The following is a 22,874-nucleotide window of genomic DNA, read 5'->3' as shown; positions in this document are numbered from 1 at the left end:
TCAGATGACACTCATAGGACATCATGTTACGCAATACATGTATGTTTTTTTCAATAATGTGCATATTTATATCCAAAAATCTCAATTGACATTGGCGCGTTATGTGCAGTAATGTTTTGATTCCAAAACATCCAGTGATTTTGCAGAAATACTCATAATAAACATTGATAAAATATAGACTTCTCCTTAATGCAACCACTGTGTCAGATTTAAAAAAACTTTACGGAAAAAGCATAATCTGAGAACGGCGCTCAGAGCCCAATCCAGCCAGAGAAATATCCACCATTTTGAGTCAACAGAAGTTAGAAATAACACTATAAATATTCACTTACCTTTGATGATCTTCATCAGAAGGTACTCCCAAGAATCCCAGTTCGACAATAAATGACTGATTTGTTCAATAAAGTCCATCATTTATGTCCAAATAGCCACTTGTTGTTAGCGTGTTCAGACCAATAATCCATCTTCTTGAGGCGCAAGCACTTTGTCCAGACAAAAACTCAAAGTTCCGTTACAGGTCGTAGAAACAAGTCAAACGATGTTTGGAATCAATCTTTAGGATGTTTTTAACATAAAATTCTCAAACCGGAGAATTCCTATGTCTGAAGAAAAGCACTGGATCAAGAGCTAACTCTGTCGGAAGCGTGCGTCCCGAGCCTGAGACACTCTGCCAGACCACTGACTCAAACAGGTCTCATGAGCCCCTCCTTTATAGCAGAATCCTCAAACCAGTTTCTACAGATGGTTGACATCTAGTGGAAGCCGTAGGAAGTGCAACTTGACTCCATAGACACTGTGTATTTGGTAGGCCAAGCTTTGAAAAACTACAAACCTCAGATATCCCACTTCCTGGTTGGATTTTTCTCAGGTTTTCGCCTGCCATATGAGTTCTGTTATACTCACAGCCATCATTCAAACAGTTTTAGAAACTTCAGAGTGTTTTCTACTAATAATATGCATATATTAGCATCTGGGACAGAGTAGGAGGCAGTTCATTCTGGGCACGCTATTCATCCAAAAGTGAAAATGCTCCCCCCTATCCCAAAAAGGTTCATGGTTAAAGTGTTAGCTTTGAGTGCGTAAAATCTGCAGTTTGTTCCCGCCGGTTACGCATAGGCACGCCGGCACGCACGCACGCACACACACACACACACACAGGTTATCTGAGTGATACATAATTTATGCACAATTCTATCCATTGGGTATATAATCTACTACGAGTACCATGCACTAAGGAAACCATTAATTGAAATGACTGTAATGGCAGGCCGTGAAAATGTGATTTGCTTGCGAAGTGGTGTGGCTAAGTAAGCCTTGTTGTATCAGCACAATGTAGATAGAGGTGTGAGCAAGTAACTCCTTTAGGGGATTTTTGCTTTCTAAACTAGATCTATATCACCCAATCCTGCAGAGCAATAAGAGAAGTGTGACTCCTAGCAGCAATGTGTGGTTTGGAACACATGCATTGTTTTCAGTGTGATGACATCCTAAGTAATCCATTAGCACCATTGAGGTTAAATTGGTAGGTGGTAAACATAACATTGTGTTAAATTGCCAACTTTTTTATTTTACACCTAATCCTGGTGAGTAGCTGGAGTCTGATGTTAATGGTGAACTGAATTTAGGTTGTCACTGTAAGACTGATGAAATAAAAACAAAACAAACAAATGATACTGTGTATCATATTAACATACTCACCAAATTTGGCCTAGGAACAGTTTGAAACTGTTTGAGTTCACTGTACCTTACCCAATCACATCCTACATGCTCATCTCTCTCCTCAACCTCTCTACGTTTCCTTATTTTCCGCAAGAACAGATGTGGCACAAACGCTAGCTGAACAGATGTAGCACAAAAGCTAGCTGCCCAATAAAGTGAGGAGACAGATAAAAGAGAAGAGAAGAGAAAGCTGGGAGGAGGTGAGGTGCGAAGAAGACGCTGAGGGAGAACGGCTTTACTGCTGTATGCTAATTGACGCAATTCGAAAACGGAATCCAATATTCCCTGAGGCCTGAAAAAAAAGGAGAGCTGGGAGCTTGAGGAAGGGGGACATATGGCTGTAAAACAGCTGTACTTCTTAATGACCCCAGCCCCTCAAGAAAGACAAGGCATTGGGATGAAGGATGTGTTTTGGTTTCCGTATAATATTCTGTAAGGCAGAAGACCAAAATTTAGGTAAATCCTTCTTCCTGAAATGTTTGTCACATTTCTAACTGCTCACATTATGTTTCAGTTAAGATTGTATCTCTAGAACATAATTGTTTTACTCACTGTCATATTGGAGACCACCTGTCAAGTTGAATAACTTGTTCAATGCCACAGAACATGCAGTCCACAGTCCATCTCATCACTAGGTTTGTGCATTTGGTGGGCTTCAACATTTGAACAAATCAGCAATGGATCGTTGTGTTTCGCCAAAACATTGCTCATCACTCTTAGGCAAGGATTTCTCAAAACTTAAATGTTCAAGACAGTTGTTTTCCCTCAGAAACCAGCAAACACTTCAGGAGCCAATTTGCACAGATGGAATACATTTCACACTTGTCAAGTGGGATGATTTCAGTTTTTTATATCTGTCTTTTTTTCATTTTAAGGTCTCTCTTGTGTCATGCGGCTTGGCCATTTTTAGACCAGAATTTAATCTCTGGTATCAGTGTTTTGTTCTCCCGCTGGAGGCTGAGTCGTAAGACAAAGAGCTGTTTACACTAATGGCCCTGCTAGGTCTTTCACCGCAGAAACAAACTGCCCTTGGGAAAAGTCAATAGAATTTAACATTTAGAAAATTTTTCCACATGCTCTCAAACTCAATATTGACCCTAAACCCCTGTGTGGCCGCCTTTAGTCCAGAGCCTTGGCATACAAATAGAGCCAATGCAGTTCGAGCAGCAGGCCACCAGTCAAGGGGAGAAGGCAACAATGGCCTTCCCAGGATGGGGCTCTCCCGCCAGGCAGGCAGAGTGGCCACTGTCCCTGGGCTCAAGCTGGTCCACAGAAGCCTGCTCTATGAAAGCCTTAACACCGTCCCGCCTGCTTTAACGATTCAGTCTGAGTGGGCCGATTGTGCCTGTACCTTGTGTCCTGCTGGTGGGTGAGGCGAACAAGAGGAAAGGGACAGTGGGGGCACTCACATGTGCAGAACAACCCCGTAGCGGGTAGCACTTCTCAAAGGCCACATTACAATCAATTAGAGTCTAATGAGCGGGGAGTTGGACTTGTAACCTGTTGCTCAGGATGGGTGTTTAGAGACATACCCAGCTGGTGGACACATCAATAATCTCAGAAATAACGTCCGACTGAAGGCTAGGGAGCAGCGGGACGCTCCTGAGTGTGTGGCTGGCTGGCGCTGTCTAAAGTCTTCAACCATGTCACCAACACACTTTCTTTCTGATCTTTGTCCAACTCTATAGAGGGAAGCTATGGAAAAAATTATAATAAATAAGAATCTACAGCTTCATGCTGCGGACAACCTCACCTTTCTGTTATGGGTTGAGTAGGGTCAGGGCTTTTTCTTTAGCAATCAGCGGGATTATTGCAGTTTTATGGTGATTGGTTGTGTAGTGATGGTTACGGGATTCATGGTAACAGGGTTGATGGTAAAGGATGATGGTAACATGGTTGATGACAGGGGTGAGGTGACACAGGGGTCATATAGAGAGAGAAGACAGAGAGCCTTGGGCCATCAGCCAGGAGAGCATTCATAAACATGGCAATCAACTGGTTATTCTGTAGTGTGTGGAGTGGGGGTCCGCTTGTTGATCCACAGAGAGGTTTGAACATGGAGAACGTCCTCAGGGCCCTCTATACCTGTGACACCTTTCACTCTGTGGAGGAGTTTCTGCACTCCCCAGGCCACTCCTCTGTAATGGGGAGGAGGGCTTGAGAAGGTGAAGGAGTGTGACGGGGAAGACAGGTCTGAGGGGTGGCTAGAGAAATGAGGGATCTCCTAAACTGCTCAGAAACAGTATCTCAAAACTCTCTGTGAAATCTTACAGAGCATTTCCCAAACCAAACAGCTTTCATGCAAATTGATGCAACCCCACTCCGCAGGACGATATTATTTGTAAAATTGTTTTTAACCAGGAAAGTCAGTTAAGAACAAATTCTTATTTACAATGACGGCCTACCCCAACCAAACCCTCACGACACTGAGCCAATTATGCGCCGCCCGATGGGACCCCTGATCATGGCCGGTTGTGATACAGCCCGGGATCGAACCCAGGTCTGTAGTGACGCCTCTAGCACTGCAATGCAGTGCCTTAGACCACTGTGCCACTCAGGATATTAAAAGGAATCACTCGAGTAAATCTCAGACCAGATGTCGCCACATGCACCTCTTTTCAAGTGCTGGTGCATTGTGGGAACAGCTGTGCAGACTGGTGGACAGTGATAATATGTGCAGCCAACTTCTTCTTCTCTGCCTGTAGTGTACCAGAGGTAACAACAGCAATGAGGCATTTTAATCAAGTGGGACCCACAGAGAAACCCAGGACCCCAACCGACACCCCCCCTCTCACCCTCTCGCCGTAACCAGCCACTTCCCTCAGCAACCCTACCCTAACAGAGAGAATTTAACAATATTGTGTGGCTGTCCAAGAGCTTCCCCTATAATGTACCCTCCTGCTCTCTAACCTCTTACAACCTCTCTACCTCCTTCTATGGTGATATTACAACACAGTGGGAGTTCTGTGAAAGTAGAGCAGGAAAAAAAGGGTTGTTTGGGAGTTCTCAGGGAGCGCTGGCATTTTCCCAGGCTGCAATGAGGTCAGGTTTTTCTCCCAGCAAGTTTGATTAAAACTGTGAAGGACACTTGTTCAAGTATATGGTCTTTGTTGCCACCCCCCACCCCGATCTTTGTCTCACTCTTCAGCCTATGTGCCCACTGTCCACCTATAAGAGGTCACATTCCAAGCTTTGTCAGAGTAAAGAGGTTGGTTAGGGATCGAACCAACCAAGATAATAACACAACAATGAGCTGTTGTGTGGGAAAGAACCCTCGCAAAAGATTTTTCGCAACACATTAGATCTGATCTTCCGTGAAATATTTGAAAAGATGAAATAAATGGTTTCATGACATACATCATCGTTGGCTGTGCGTCAGTGGGGGAAGAAACCCAGATCATTATGAGAGACTAGTGTTCTGACTGAGCTTGTGCAGCGGCTAGGCGTTCCTCCGGCTTTCACTCGTGTGTTACAGCCCAGTGCTGCCTGACAATCACAGAAGAATAGGTGAGAAGTTTCAGTGCACCGTGGGATTTCCATGACATCATCGTAACCAATTCTGCCTTGGAGCCCTGGGGCTGGGAGCTGTTGTTTGGCAGGTGTTTCTTACTCTTCGCCTGTCTTCTTTACCCTTGTGGTGACTGGGAGTGTAAATATCACATCAAAGGCTTTGCTAGGTTATGGGAAAGTGTATTCTCCATGTCTCAGCTGAGAGGTGTATTAGCTAATACAGTGTGCCCCTTGTGAGCATGCTTGCACAGTACCCCACAGATTTAGTCTAATGTTTAATAGCTTGCTATTTTGGATAGTTTCTCTATGTACGGTCGGAGCCCTACAGAACATAAAGCGATCATTTTCTAAACTCTCCTTTTTGTCACTGCTAATACTTGCTCTGAAAAGGTTTGGGAGCTCAAGTCAGTGGCTGACCTCTGATCACTTCCCTTTGTCATGGCCAATTATTAAGCAGGCGAACACATCGGGCCGCTACTACTTATGACCCTTTCTGTTATGGCAACACCCAAGCAAAATAAGCTTCACCCTGCACCTTGTTACCAGAGCCCTCCGCTTACCATCAATCCAGTGAAGAGTCTCTTTCCCCGGAGAGTGCTCTCTGCTAGACCTGGGGCTTGAGCTGGACCACTTGTCAGGGACCCACCTTTATTGTCCTGTGAATGGTGGCTGCCTTGATGCAAATTCCTCCCACACTTTCAATTGGGGAAAAAAGAAAGAATTGACTGGCTGGCCTGTGTTAAATTAGCTGCCTTTCATGACCACTTGATCGGACCAGGGTCTTATGGAGCTCAATAGAAAAAGAGTGTAAAGCGTCTGAAGGGTTAGTGCAAAGAATGCGCCATTCAGCCTAGCGTCCCAACATTGACTGATGATGGGGAACACACACCTGCATCAATCAACTGGGCCTAAATCAAGCATCATCAGTGAGGTAATGTTTACTAGTGTGGAGTTCCTGTCGCTAGCTACTGATAAGCTATTTTGAGGCCAAATCAACAATAAGTAAACAATCATGAGGCGGGGTCAAATAGGTCTCAACGCCTAATCTACCAATCCCCTCCCAGTAAACGGAGAGGCAGTAAAACCTGATCTGTGATTTGACAGCCTTCTTCGGTTGGAGTCTGAGTTCTGGAGCGGGGATGGCAGGGGGGGTTACCCCAGGGAGATCCCCGCTCAGAGCAGCAAAGCACTCACCCACTCTCACCACCACCAGACTGTGACTCAGAGACAGAGGGCAGAGAGAGAGCGACACAGGCCGGTTGACTCATGAGAACGCCACAGACACACTGGGTTGGGTGTGTAGTGCACTGTGCTGTACTGTACTGTACTGTGCAGCACACCTGGGTTCAAAATATATATATACATATATATTTTATTACTTTGAGGGTTTGCTAGAGTCCGCCTGGAGGGCCAGATGGGCGAGGTTTACACTTCCATCCCGCCAAGCAGACTCAATCAAGCACAGCTTAAGTATGTGAAAGAAAACAAATTATATTTGAACCCAGGTCCTGCTGTACTGTTCTGGGGCTGGTTTCCCAAAAGCATCTTAAGGATAAGTTCCTCGTTAGAACCTTTTTAGGAGCATCGTTAAATCTCCGAGCTGTTTCCCAAAACCATCATTACTAAAGTGCACTTGAAAACGCTTGTTATTTACCGACTGCCTCAGACCACTCGTAGAAAAGCTAAGTACGTTGTTAGATGCTTTTCTGCCCTTCCAAGTCACATTATACATGGAAGTTCTCTGCTAAACAGAATCAATATGTTCACCTCTCTGTGACATCCCATAACATCACAACAAAGTTGACGACAAAAACAAAGTTGTCAATGTTTCTGCAATTGTTACAAATATATGAAGGGTAAAATTACGCTTCAAATTATGACTGCCTTAAGAGATATATAGCCTACAGCATAGGCCTATATCATTCAATTATATAGAAATTACTTTCATGTTCATTCAACTAAGTTCTATTTTGATCATTTTAGGCTACTGTCTGTCATTTTTGCCACAATATACACTGAACAAAAATATAAACGCAACATGTAAAGTGTTGGTCCCATGTTTCATGAGCTTGAAATAAAAGATCACAGAAATGTTCCATACTGTACGCACAAAAAGCTTATTTCTCAAAATGTTGTGCACAAATTTGTTTACATCCCTGTTTGTGAGCATTTCTTCTGAGCAAAGATAATCCATCCACCCAATAGGTGTGGCATATCAAGAAGCTGATTAAACAGCATGATCATTACACAGGTGCACCTTGTGCTGAGGACAATAAAAGGCCACTCTAAAATGTGCAGTTTTATCACACGACACAATGCCACAGATGTCTCAAGATTTGAGGGAGCGTGCAATTGGCTTGCTGACTGAAGGAATGTCAGAGCTGTTTCTAGATAATGTAATGTTAATTTCTCTACCATGAGCCTCCTCCAATGTTGTTTTTGAGAATTTGGCAGTATGTCCAACCGGCCTCACAACCGCAGACCACGTGTATGTGTGTGGGCGTCGTGTGGGTGAGCTGTTTGCTGATGTCAATGTTGTGAACAGAATGCCCCATGTTGGCGGTGGGGTTATGGTATGGGCAAGCATAAGCTACGGACAAAGAACACAATTGCATTTTATCAATGGCAATTTCAATGCACAGAGATACCATGACGAGATCCTGAGGCCCAGTGTGAGCCCCATTTTTTAAGGTGTCTGTAACTAACAGACACATGTCTATATTCACAGTCATGTGAAATCAACTGATTAGGGCCTAATGAATTCATTTCAATTGGCTTATTTCCTTATATGAACTGTAACTCAGTAAAATCTTTGAAATTACTGCATATTGCGTTTATATTTTTGTTCAATATGTTTCATGATGTGTAACATGTGCACAATGATTCACTGCATTATTATAGGGTAAGAATTAGAATAAGCCCCCTTAATATTTGCAGCCATAGGTGATAATATCTTTCTAGGCGCTGATCCCTCATCGGTATTGGAGAAAGCTGATCCTTCGTCGGCATTGGAGAAAGCTGATCCCTAGTCGGCATTGGAGAAAGCTGATCCCTCGTCGGTATTGGAGAAAGCTGATCCCTCGTCGGTATTGGAGAAAGCTGATCCCTCGTCGGCATTGGAGAAAGCTGATCCCTCGTCGGTATTGGAGAAAGCTGATCCCTCGTCGGTATTGGAGAAAGCTGATCCCTCGTCGGTATTGGAGAAAGCTGATCCCTCGTCGGCATTGGAGAAAGCTGATCCCTAGTCGGCATTGGAGAAAGCTGATCCCTCGTCGGTATTGGAGAAAGCTGATCCCTCGTCGGCATTGAGAAAGCTGATCCTCGTCGGCATTGGAGAAAGCTGATCCCTAGTCGGCATTGGAGAAAGCTGATCCTTCGGTATTGAGAAAGCTGATCCCTCGTCGGTATTGAGAAAGCTGATCCTCGTCGGCATTGGAGAAAGCTCGGCATTGGAGAAAGCTGATCCCTCGTCGGCATTGGAGAAAGCTGATCCTCGTCGGTATTGAGAAAGCTGATCCCTCGTCGGCATTGGAGAAAGCTGATCCCTCGTCGGATTGGAGAAAGCTGATCCTCGTCGGTATTGGAGAAAGCTGATCCCTCGTCGGTATTGGAGAAAGCTGATCCCTCGTCGGTATTGGAGAAAGCTGATCCCTCGTCGGCATTGGAGAAAGCTGATCCCTCGTCGGCATTGGAGAAAGCTGATCCCTCGTCGGTATTGGAGAAAGCTGATCCCTCGTCGGTATTGGAGAAAGCTGATCCCTCGTCGGTATTGGAGAAAGCTGATCCCTCGTCGGCATTGGAGAAAGCTGATCCCTCGTCGGTATTGGAGAAAGCTGATCCGAGAGCAGCACTGCCTTTCTTTTGATCCTGTCAGTATTGACTCATGCCTCAACAACGTACTTAGCGAAAGTTCTCACTTTGTGGTGTTTTGGGAAACGCATGTTACATCTTTGGCCGTTGTACACTAGGAAATATGCATTGTTAAAACACTCTTAAGGCTAAGTTGCATCGCTATCGGGATACCGGGCTCTGCATTATAGTCTACTAGATGTAGACTGACAGATTGAGGGGCTGGTCCTAACAGAGCTCCAGCCCATACGTCATTCTTTTTAGCCAATGTGGAGCAAAGCCATAAAATAGACTCTGAAAACTCCCTGTAATGGTAATGTCTCAGAGTTTTGCCAGACAGGCAGTTTCGCACACCCTCATGCCTAAATGTTCAGTTGCTTAAGCCCTGATGTTGTCATGTATGCTTATACATATCTAGGCTACACTCAGCTGGTTCACTGAAAGAGTATTATTTTGCCACTGTTCATACATTGGGCAGTATGATGAGCGGTTATTTATATTCAAACAAAAATACTACAATAGAAGGGTGAGCAGTATATAAAAATGTTTTATACTATACAAAATGTTTAACTAAACACTTAAACCTCTTAGAGCAAGGTGAGACGCTAGCGTCTCACTTAGCCAACAGGAAATGCAAATGCGCAACGCCAAATGCTGATAGTACTCGCTAAAACTCAAACTTTCATTAAAACACACATGCAGGTTACTGAATTAAAGCTACACTCGTTGTGAATCTAGCCAACAAGTCAGCTTTTCGGCGAAAGCATGAGAAGCTATTATCTGATAGCATGCAACACCCCGAAGGTCCTAATCCAGGCACTTGTCATCTCCCGTCTGGATTACTGCAACTCGCTGTTGGCTGGGCTCCCTGCCTGTGCCATTAAACCCCTACAACTCATCCAGAACGCCGCAGCCCGTCTGGTGTTCAACCTTCCCAAGTTCTCTCACGTCACCCCGCTCCTCCGCTCTCTCCACTGGCTTCCAGTTGAAGCTCGCATCCGCTACAAGACCATGGTGCTTGCCTACGGAGCTGTGAGGGGAACGGCACCTCAGTACCTCCAGGCTCTGATCAGGCCCTACACCCAAACAAGGGCACTGTGTTCATCCACCTCTGGCCTGCTCGCCTCCCTACCACTGAGGAAGTACAGTTCCCGCGCAGCCCAGTCAAAACTGTTCGCTGCTCTGGCCCCCCAATGGTGGAACAAACTCCCTCACGACGCCAGGACAGCGGAGTCAATCACCACCTTCCGGAGACACCTGAAACCCCACCTCTTTCAGGAATACCTAGGATAGGATAAAGTAATCCTTCTCACCCCCCTTAAAAGATTTATATGCACTATTGTAAAGTGGCTGTTCCACTGGATGTCTTAAGGTGAACGCACCAATTTGTAAGTCGCTCTGGATAAGAGCGTCTGCTAAATGACTTAAATGTAATGTAAATGAAATACCTGAAGGGGACGTAAACAAAAGAATTAGCGTAGCCGGCGCTACACAAAACGCAGAAATAAAATATAAAACATTCATTACCTTTGACGAGCTTCTTTGTTGGCACTCCTATATGTCCCATAAACATCACAATTGGGTATTTTTTTTCGATTAAATCCATCCATGTATACCCAAAATGTCCATTTATGAAGCCCGTCTGATCCAGGAAAAAACATCTTTCCTGCACTCATACTCACATTTGTTTTCTCTTTCTAGAGCAGATTTTCAGACAGTGGCTCTTTTGAAAAAGCATATAGCTAATTTTACATAAATTATCATAAACTTTGCTGTCAGTTCCCCTAATCGCCAACTACAGTAAAATCTACCCATAATTCTCCTTTATTATTAAGGCACAACAAGCAACCTGTTCTCAGAGAAGGACATATCCCATTGGGCACACAACTTCCTTTCAACATGGATAATTATGTAATATTTGGTTGAGATGTTGATCAATGAGGTTACAACCTATATTTACCCAATCAAACGGACAGCCAAAAGTGTGTTGAATTTCCAATGTATATCATTAAACTTTCACCCATTTAAAAGCACAGCGAAGTTCAGGAATATAATGTCAAGATATTTTGTTCATATAACAAATCAATTTGTTATCACTGCGTCATATAATAGCCCAACATGGGTGTAGTGCTGCCTGAGCGCACCTTCACTTTTTTTAAATGATAAAAATACACAGAGCTGGTAAAACTATTTCTGGAAATGTATTATTTTTAATTTGACCCCCTTTTCTCCCTGGTATCCAATTGTTAGTAATTACTATCTTGTCTCATCGCTACAACTCCCGTACGGGCTTGGGAGAGACTAAGGTCTAAAAGCCATGCGTCCTCCGAAACACAACCCAACCGAGCCGCACTGCTTCTAAACACCGTGCACCTGGCTACCTTGGTTAGCGCGCACTGTGCACGGCCCGCCACAGGAGTCGCTACAGACCTTCCGGGCGCGGCTGGCTGAGACAGAGCCGAGGCGCGAACCCAGAGTCTCTGGTGGCACAGCTAGCACTGCGCCACCCGGGAGGCCCCTTGGAAATGTATTCTGATGAAAACTAAACTAATTATATTGAATTACCACTTAAATTCCACAAAAACGATAGAATGAAAAAACAAATAAATATGTATAGCAGCCTAGAATTAAGTAAACGGTGGTGTCTTCCCTGTCTTCTCTCTGGCGGTGGTGAGATGAAGAACTGTAGGTTACGAGTGTGAACTGTGGTGGCTCGTCGGAGGCTTGACCACTTTGGCCATCAGAACGTTGGGAAAAAAAATCTAAATTCACCATGATGTTCATAAAACTCCAAGGACGTCTCAGTGGAACCCAGAACGATATGTGACCACTTGGTTACGGCGACACTGATTTGCCAAAGACACCCAAACCAGAGTGGCCACCGCAGAGTCCAAGGAGCCTGACCGTCTCTGGAAGTTGCTGTAGCCCTGTTTGGAATATTTAGCCTACATTGGATATTGGTTGAGACATGGGGCCTATTCTAGTTTGGTATGTCAGGGTGGGCAATTGAAAATATGAATTGGGCCAAGTTGGAGGTAATAATGCATTTAGGTTATTGTTTATTGAGATGCATTAATAAACCACACCAAAAAAGCTTGATTTTTATAGTTGTTTAAAAAACGAATTTCCTTCAACTCAATGTAGTAATGATGTATGTTCACTACTTGGTCAATTGATTAGATAGCACATTAAATCTATACAAATACATTATATGAGTTGACAGTGTCACACCCTGATCTATTTCACCTGTCTTTGTGCTTGTCTCCACCCCCTTCCAGGTGTCGCCCATCTTCCCTATTATCCACAGTTTATTTATACCTGTGTTCTCAGTTTCTGTTGCTAGTTAATTTTGTCCGTCAAGCCTACCACCGGTTTTCCCCTTGCTCCTGTTTTTTCTATAGTTCCTGTTTTCTAGTTTTCCCGGTTTTGAACGTTCTGCCTGCCCTGACCCTGAGCCTGTCTGCCGTTCTGTAGCTTTTGACTCTGATCTGGATTACTGACCTGTGACTGCCCTTGACCTGTCGTTATGCCTGCCCCTGTTCTAGTAATAAACTTGTGATACTTTGACAATGTCTGCATCTGGGTCTTCCCTAAAACATGATAGTACAAACTGGCCATGACTGACCCAGCAGACTCGGACCAGCTCCGCAACAAAAGAGCCACCATCGGAAGGCATGAGGAGTTTATTGATTCATGGTCTTATGGAAGGGTTCCAGACCTTGGCGAAAACCATTACTGAGCATTGAACACATTGCTGGAGCAATTCCGCGGGTTTCCTGTTAGACAGCCTACCACAACGGTAACCTCCCAGACCCTCAGTAACCTGGCTGTTAGCAGCGCTGCCTCCCCGGTCACCCCGGTTTCCCGGGAACCCCACTTACCTCCCCCGGAATGCTTTGATGGAGAGTCGGGCACCTGTCGGGCATTTCTTGCTACGTGTTCCCTCATCATTGTGCTGCAGGCCTCCTCCTTCCCCTCGGACTGCTCTATGATCTCATCACGCTGATGTCTGGGAGGGCTCTAGCCTGGGCTACGGCAGTATGGGAACAGCAGTTGTCCGTACGCTTCAGTCTGGAGGAGTTTGTGGCGGAAGTAAAGAGTTTTCGATGCTCCATTGTCCAGGAGAAAGGCTTCCCAGAAGTTACTCCAGCTTCGACAAGGCTCCCGCAGTGTGGCAGACTATGCGGTGGATTTCCGCACATTGGCAGTTGAGAGTGCCTGGAACCCGGAAGCGCTGTTCGACATGTTCCTGCACGGAGGAAGCAAAGGACGAGCTTGCACCCCAGGAACTACCGACGGATCTCAACTCGCTCAATGCCTTGACCATTCGGATGGACGGGCGACTACATGAACGAAGGAAGGAGATTTGATTTCACTTGCCTGCCGACGAGAGCTTTGTGGATGCTACCCTGGAGTTCGAGCTAGGCATCCCCACTCAGCCTCTCTCCATTCCCATGGACGTTAAAGCGCTCTATAGGCCGGGTCACTGACAATAGCACCTCCATCAACCTACGGGTGTCAGGGAACCACAGCGAGACGATCCAATTCCTGCTCATTAAGTCTCCTCAGGTTCCCGTGGCATTGGGATTTTCTTGGCTCCAGTAACACAATCCCCTCATTGACTGGCAGGCTGGTGCCATCATGGGTTGAAGCCCGTTTTGCCACGCTCAGTGCCTGAAGTCAGTGTAGCCTGCCCCGGGACGTCTTCCTGGGGGCTCGGAAGTTGCCCTGGACCTCTCCACCACTCCCGGGGAGTACCATGAGGTGTTCAGTAAGGCCCGGGCCACTTCGCTTCCGCCGCACCGACCCTATGACTGCGAAATTGACCTTCTCCCAGTCACCACTCCGACCCCGGGACGACTGTGCTCTCTGTCGGATCCGGAGACCAAGGCTATGAGAACCTACATTGAGGACTCCCTAGCTGCAGGTTTCATCCATCCTTCTGCCTCCCCCGCCGGTGAAGGGTTCTTCTTTGTGGAGAAGGACAAAACTCTGCGCCCTCCATTGACTACCAGATTCTCAACAACATCACGAAGAACCGCTACCCGCTACCACTCATCTCCTCGTCCTTCAAGCCGCTTCAGGGGGCCTACCACCTGGTGCGGATACAGATAGGGTACAAGTGGAAGACTGCCTTCTACACAGCAAGTGATCACTACAAGTATCTGGTCATGCCGTTTGGCCTTACCAACATCCCTGCTGTGTTCCAGGCTTTGGTTTATGATGTTCTCCGTGTCATGTTGAACCGATTCATCTTCGTCTACCTCGACGACATCCTTGTCTTCTCCCACTCCGCCCAATAACATGTCCGACAAGTTCTGTACCTTTTGACTCTGATCTGGATTACTGACCTCTGCCAGCCCCTGACCTGTCGTTATGCCTGCCCCTGTTCTAGTAATAAACACTGTCTGCATCTGGGGCTTCCCTAAAATGTGATAGTTCATCTCTCTGCTTTATTTTATTCTGTAATAGGGTACATTGTAGCCATGTGTTCAAGCTAATCAAATAAAAGTTTATTTATGATACAGCGTGTTAGCTATAAAATGAAATGCCTACTCAGAACTAAAGCTCTCCTCGCAAATTATTTTAAGCTATATGTATTTGTATTTACATTGGGCTATAGCCTACAAATAGATATACCATGTGGTCGTAGGACTATTAGGCTATAGGCCTACTGCTAATTGTTGTTTGGTCCTGACGAATGGCAGAGCTATCCTAAAGCATCACAAGTTGGTTCAGCTTCTTTAACATCATTGCACGATCCTGATGTTGTTCTTTTAGCACAATAAAGGGATCTTCAATCGTTTAAAATTACACTCATCAAGATGTTGCCTAATAGTCCTACTCATCACTTTATTACAAATAGAAGATTATCACTTCACACAATGGTGCTCGTTTAGTAAAGTTAGATCAAAGCTGAATCAATGTCTTGCAAGATGATATATTGCATTTACATAACAGAACCGAATATGATAGCATAGGCTCATAACGTTGCTGTTACACCAAAAACACCTAGTTTCTAATGACACTTTAGGATGGTCAGCTGAAGCTGAATAGTCAACAAATAAATGATCATGCATCAAAACTCAAGTGTGCCATTAGGCAGTGTCAACGTTCTAGTTGAATGGATAAGGCGGAGTCAGGCGCAGGACACAGGTATGAGTAAAATCAGAGCTTTACTCAAAATAAGCAATATTCCAACAAGGATAAATATAAATATCTATAACACATAAAAGAAACCACTTGACAATAACATTCACGCACAAAACAAAAGGGGAAGCCAGTGGGTTACAGTTATTCAAGAATAACAGTTATTCAAGAATATATAAATGCATATTCCCATGAAACTGATTGAGCTCAATCAAACGATTGGCATGTAGATGCAGTTTGGACATTTCCCTGGTAAAACGTGAATTATCATTCACAATTGACAGTGATGACCTAACTTGGTTTTTGAGGGTATTAAAAACATTTGTTCTTTAGTCAATTTATGTGTGGGCATAGGCAGACTTTGCAATCGGATGATTCATGTTATGCATATTCTATAATGATAAGCTATTTAACTGGCTACATCTGTCGGTAGAAATTGATTGAGGTAATGATGACGTCATAAAAAAATGTGTGCTCAACCTCACCTAAAAAAATAGCACTGCACCACTGGAACCAAATGACCTGGACTGCAGTTGAGATTACATTAAAAGTACATAGTGCTAGTGATCAATGCCATTCAAGATATTGCTTTGATTATTACAGCAATTGTGAAGATCTCCACAGACCTGCGACGACCTATGCATGCTATCTTGAACATGCATGGTTTCTATGATTACAGAAGAAGACATTTATAGTTACAGTAACCTCAATGTGGCCATGGATGTGTTACTCATTTTAAGTTTGAATGGATTGTTAAATTAGTTTGTGAGACAGCCTTATGAAACACATTGCTTTTCTGTGATCCGTGGGGGGGATGCTTGATGTTTGAAAATCACTGTATGTCATCGGGTAGAACTTTTGAACTTTAGATTTTCTTTCTACAAAAATGTGCCATTTTCACATGAGTGATAAAGTATGGTCACATTTCAATGTCTCTGTTAAACCTACCCTTTGGAATAACTGATAGCAAAAGTGAATATTTATAGTTTTGAAGTGGAGATGTCTCAACAATAATTCTCACAATAGCACATTGCTAATAGTTAGTAACAAACATAAAAGCTAAGCTGGGCTAAGTTCAAATCCTGGATAGGAGACCAAAATAATAGCTGTAGATCATTTTTATTTTATTTTTGTTCATCCTAAATTGATTGTCACAAATTTACATGCAGAATAATAAGAATTGCCCTGAGACCAAGTTGGTCAGCCTGTGTAGGTATGCAGGAAGTGACTGTACCCCTTTGCCTGACCGTGCCACTTGCTATTGTTCCCTGTTGCTGATAACCCCACCGACCCAAGCTCAAGGAAGGAAGGCCATCACTCGGCTGGAGGTGGCGGGCTAGTCGACCCTTTGTCATCAGATAACTTATTAACCCAAACAGTCCACCATCGGAGAATGGGTCTTCCCATGGCTCCCAGTATGTTTAACCCAGAGCAAACAGGAGACAGCCCACAAATGATAAGTAGACGAGGTTTGGGAGGATGTTCTTGCTTGCTCTCTGAATCCAATGAATCATTGTCGGCTGTTGCTGCAAACCTCCATAGATCTAAACAAGGACATTGTTTAGTGTTCATCTAATCATTCTCCACACTCAATCTAAATGAATCCGCTGGCAAACACTGTGATCGCCTATTACAGGTGGCCTGAATGATCAACTATACTGAGCAAAAATATGAACACAACATGCAACAATTTCAACGATTTTTCTTAGTTACATTTCATATAAGGAAATCAGTCAAATGAATTAAATTCATTAGGCCCTAATCTATGGATTTCACATGACTTGGCAGGGGCACAGCCATGGGTGGGCCTAGCAGGGTATAGGCCCACCCACTGGGGAGCCATTTCAGATTTTGTATTTCCCCAAAAAAGGGCTTTATTACAGACAGAAAAACTCAAGTTTCATCAACTGTTCGAGTGGCTGGTCTCAGACTATCCCACAGGTGAAGAGGCCGGATGTAGTGGTCCTGGGCTGGCGTGGTTACACAATTTCTGGGATCTTATATTTCAGCTCATGAAACATGGGACCATCACTTTACATGTTGCGTTTATATTTTTGTTCAGTATATATTGTGTAGAAATGGGGTAAGACATCTTAAAACTCTCCTGAAATTAGTTAATTCCTTTGTATAGTGCTATCTTTCTCTTTGCTATCTTTCTCTAATAATTATCCCAGGGCCCAGAGGGTAATGCTTTGTCATGAGGGAGCTAGTCATGACAGCAGCGTCCCGAGGGGGAAGAGACAGATCCCAGTCAGCCAGTGACACCCAGGGTCACCCAACACCTCAGGCATATAGCTGCTGTCTCATCAGGCAACCTGGACTCAGGAGTAGTTGTAACATAGTAAATGTAAGTTATATATATGTTACATTTCGTATGGTACTATATGTATTAATTTGTGGATGTCCATCATCCATTTCAATTGATTGGAATTGGAATTGATGCATGCTCCGGGCTGTAGACTCAAAATTTGTGACCATGTCCAACACTTTAGCCCATGTCAAGTTCTTACCATATGCGACTCTTAGTAGTTTGCCACGCAGCTCCTTGCAGGAAACTCCATACACTAGCTGGTCCCTTAGCTGCTCTTCTAGTCCAGCCCCAAACTCACATGTAGCTGCCAATCCCATCAGTGATGCGATATATTCAGCCAATGTCTCTCCTGATAATTGTTTCCTACTATGAAAAATATACCTCTCGCTGAGCACGTTCCGTTTTGGTGCATAAAAGTCTCTCAGAGCTTTCATTCGCTTCTCAAATCTAGCCTCAGCAGGCTTCTTTGGCGCTACCAAGTCTTTCAGTAGTGTTAAAGTCTTTGAACCAGCGACCGATAGAAACACCGCTTCTAGTTGGCCTCCAAAAACAGTGAAAACCGTTTCTCACGTGCTGAAACTCTCATTAGCTTTTTTCAAAGCACAAACCGATCTCACTACTGAACAATTCCATGGCTCTCGTTGTGCGCGTGCTCACGCAGATTCCAACTAGCCGTGCAGCTAGCTCTCTCGGTTGGTCGTCAGCAAACAGGATTTTACCTCAGAGTTCATCCTATCCTTGACGCCAGTTGTTGCATCTTAGATGCTGGGTTCTTTACTGATGACTCTGAGACTTTGCTAATTTGTAAAACAATTGAGTAAGTTTATTTCACATTCACACAGGTAACACAGCTAGCCACCACTTCTTTGCTGCTTCAGCCCTACTAACCCTACTGCCTTTCCAGGTGACCACCTTGCCTCTCATTGGCCAATCACACTCTTTGGAGGGCAGTACCAATTACTATTTGTTCATTCAAGCCAAAACCCTCTGAGGAATTAATATGATTGGTTATTCTGAATAATAAAGTTTCAAATACACCACAGGGCTGCTGTGTTGTTCAATGTACATGTAACCAGGTCATGTACATGTATCCATGTAACCAAAAATCGAATCCCAGGCTGTGGAAAACATGTAGGGGGTTTAGAGATGGAAGAACAAAAAACATATGACTATCAGGTGTGATACAGAAAATATATAGTCAAAACAGCCACAGTTGCATTAACTAACACTCCCTAATCCCCCCCCCCCCAAAAAAAAACTCTGTCAAACTCTGATATTTATATTATGGCCAGCACTTGCAAGATCCCCTGTTAATGATGGTACAGCATCCGCCTTCAGTATTAGCTTCCTAGCAAGACCCATTGAATGTTCTCCCTAATGATATTGATATTGCCTAACTCCTGAATCCAAATATTTGACACAGAGGGGGGTGGGAACCAGTAACTTTGTTGAAACTTAATCAATGTACCAGCTAAAGTCAATTGAACTGGTTTCATCCAAATATCATTCAATCTTGTGAAAATGTGATTTAAACTTTTCGGGACCTTTAAGGTTGGGGTTAGGAGCTAGGTTATAGGGTTAGGGGAAGGGTTAGCTAACATGTGAAGTAGTGGCAAAGTTGTCCGTGATGAGATTCAAACACACAACCTTTGCGTTGCTTGACATTCGCATTATATACCCACACACCCGAACAACCAACCACCCTTTCTGTGTGGTTTTTTTGTGCCTTAAGTAACACACAGTTCAGATGCCGAAAGTATGGCGAGTCGAACTGAATAGAAACTAAGAGCGGGCTGGCACGGTTAAGAACTTTGTTTGATGTACGGATTGGTTTCTTTACAACCGCTCCCAACACAGCAACAGACTTCCTTGTTCGTTTTGGCGACATTCACCGAAGTCCTCCACCTGCGAATCCGAGGCCATGGTTGTGCTTCCGTTGTGAGTATGGTAGAGAAACAACCTTTATTTCCATTTCGCCTGACAGTGTAAGAACTGGGGTGTATTCATAACGGAAAGCGTTTGCCGTTTAAGAACCAAACGGAAGCAAACAGCAAAACTAGAGTTTCTATTGGACTAATTCAGGTATGTCCCTCCCTGTTTCATTCCATTTGCTTCCGTTTAAGAAACGTTTTGCAACAGAATCTGCCGAATTAATACACACCAGCTCTGGCGCGCTGCGTGAAACAGGTGTGCTTCACCCGCAACATGCCAAAAGAGCGACAGAGGCTGCGGAACCATAGTCAAAAGTCCGAAGAGGGGCACTATATTGTTTCAGACGGCACTCTATCCCCGCTCTCCAAAAGAGAAAGTGACGGGTTTTTTTCCGATGTGGTGTTTGAGTTAGGACTAACTCTTTGTTTTATGCAACCATGCCAATCGTTACATACAATATAATACTAATTTGAGTGTCCCGGATTTACGTTCACTACGTTGCGTAAATTGCAAATGAAAAAACACTCAACACCAATTTCCCAAAAATAAATGTCATATTTTCCGAATTCTATTATGATCAATATTGGTTGAAATGTTGAACATGTGAATTCTGACGTTAAATTCACAACCCTGATTTTGTTTTTCAGCCAAACTTGATCACAAATCTTAACAGGACCATTGCAGGTTGTAGCCTACCTCGATTCCAAGCAACTGCGCACACCCAGGATTGCTCCTCAAACTCTGTATCTCTGTGAATCCATTAAGATTTGAAGGCTCTTCATTGCCATCCTGTGTTCACTTAATGCATTGAATGGGCTTCCTGCCACTGCCTGTTTTTGGCTGTTTTGAAGTCTACTGTATTGTAGCCTACTTTACTTTTTAGATGGTAGGCCTATCAAGGCCCATTCCACATAGTAGCCTAAAATTAATAGGTTGAGATTGATGTAGCCTAGCCTGTCGGTTATTCTCTGGGGCAAAATTGGATCCATGTTGTTAATTGAATATCGAATAAGGTTCCAACTTTTATATGGCCAATTCAGCAAAACCAATTTGTGTAGCCTATTCGCAATCGCAGCCCATTTGATATTGAAGATCTGTGAAACGATAAGTCTATGTGCCAAACTAATTCAACTATTTGTATAGACAATTATTAATTTCAGGGGTCCTTAAACTGTACCTTAAATAAGTGGTATTTCGGCTATCGTAAATCAAACAGATCTCCTTGAAACTTAAGTTGAGTAACCATTCTTTTTGTCAAAGGGGGTCTGTTATTAGGACATGATCATTCCAAAATGCCGAGTGCACTGATACCTATTACTCTGCTCAGACGGTGCTGACACATGCCAGATCTTACAACGCCTGGATAGGTATTTTACGTATTAGCTAACCACATCATATGTTATAGCAATTTGGTGCCTGGAGGTACAGATGATGGCGTGGCATTCAACCTTCGGTTGATGCATGCAATGTCTGAGCAGGGGAACACGACCATTGTTTGCAGGTTGATCCAACACGCGGGGTCGCACTATTGGCACCTACCTTCATATCCTATGATCTTCTGCATGCGGTAATCACTGTCCCACAGTCCCAACTGTGCCTTTGGCAAGGCGCTCTCTCACGCTGAGGTAGGATAAACTGTGGGCTAATCTTAGGCCTACATCAAGCTACAACCAAGATGAGAGGAGAAGAATTGAAAACAGTCGATGGGTTTATGTGTAGACTATTTTTCTTCGGGTGTCAAGAGGATAATATGACAAATCCAAAAAGACTGTATGCTAGGCTAGGCTAGATAGGCTACCTATATATTAAAAAATATACATATTTTTTGAAGCCATAGCCTATGCCTACGTGTCTTGTTAACAAAGTTTCAAATGACAACGAAAACCAGGAGGAGCTGCATTCAAAAAGCAGTTTTTCCATTATTTCCCTCAAGAATTGAATGGGTATATTCATTGAAATTACCAACCACACATTTTTACATTAACCTTATTACTTGTGCCATGCAGCTAAAACCACTGCTCTAGTGGTTTAAATGGGACTGTGCTGTCTTGCTCACTGTGTTGTCAAGCTCAACTTGAACAAACTTAATCCCCTAACAACATAGCCCTCAAACACCCTGTGAGGCATTTGTAACGTCAAATTGTCAAAACAACCACCAAGCCTCTAAAACAGCCTCTTTTGTCAACTGTTCTGTCATAGTATGCTCCAGACAGAATACAGTGCTCCCCCCTCTTGGTCATAATAGAAAATGTTACTGACTGTGCCACCTGTGAGGTACTTGAGGTGCCACCAACCAAGGCATGCAAGCCAGTGCGGCATATCCATACAAACCCTCTCTGTATAAACAACATCATGTCGCTATGTCTGCCCTCTGAATGGCTCCGTTTACAAGGCTTTGTTTAATCTATGCTGAATTGCCGGAGGTGACACGGTGAAACAATTAGCACAAACCAACCGGGCTTTAGCTACTGTTAAGTAGTCCAAACAGATTCTGATCTTAATCCCCAAAACTGACTTCATGAGGGCCTAATCCTGTCAATGGCAACAGAATCCCACCCACGTCAAAACAGCCCACTGCTCTTGCCCCAGGTGCAGTAGTCACACACAGGCCCTGGTTTGTCTCTTTATGAAACCAGATGCATTGATAGGGCTTTTTTTGGGCACACGGCCCAGCCTGCAGTTTGTTAATTAGGTGGGCTGTTTTCCCATAATTAGCCTTAGTGGTGAAAATCAGGGCGCATAATGGCCCGTGGTGGCCGTGGATAGTCATAGAGTTTGTGAATGTGGAGTGTAGATGCAAATCCTGAATGTTTTTAGACGCAAATTCGGGAATGCTTAACAACAGTCTCTCCTCCAAGACTGGAATCCAACTGGTAATTGTGTGAGCCAACCCTGTGGATGAAAGCTTTTCCAAATGTAGGCTACTCTTCTGACAATATGGTGAACAATTTGAAAGCGCCTTGTATTTCTGTATCTAAACCTTTTCTAAAGTCAATGTCCTGGTCATCCCATTCCATTGCAATCGAGACACATCAGCAGTCTGTTATGCCCAGGTTAAGTGTTGATAATGAGGTCATAAAGTCAACCTTTTTAGAGCAGGGATGGCCCCATAATCCCATTGTTCTCATTAAATCCCTCTGATAGCTGTAAACAAAGACTTAAACCCACCTCAGTTTAATCCTGGGGCATCTGAACGGCAGTCCTCACAGTTTAAACAATGTATATGCAGAAGTTAAGTCACGTAAAATAACAGAATAAGAACCATAGATTGTTGTGAAGATATGGATAGTCGATATCACCCTCAGGATCACTTCTTTGACTTGTCTGATTTATTGTAGAGTTCAGCTGTTGCTCTCACTCAAACCATAAAAAGGAGCCCAAAAAAATCAAATACATCCTAATC

Source organism: Oncorhynchus nerka, linkage group LG7, assembly GCF_034236695.1.
Source record: "Oncorhynchus nerka isolate Pitt River linkage group LG7, Oner_Uvic_2.0, whole genome shotgun sequence".
Classification (NCBI taxonomy): domain Eukaryota; kingdom Metazoa; phylum Chordata; class Actinopteri; order Salmoniformes; family Salmonidae; genus Oncorhynchus; species Oncorhynchus nerka.
The sequence above is the reverse complement of the archived record's forward strand: the minus strand, read 5'-3'. Positions refer to the sequence as shown.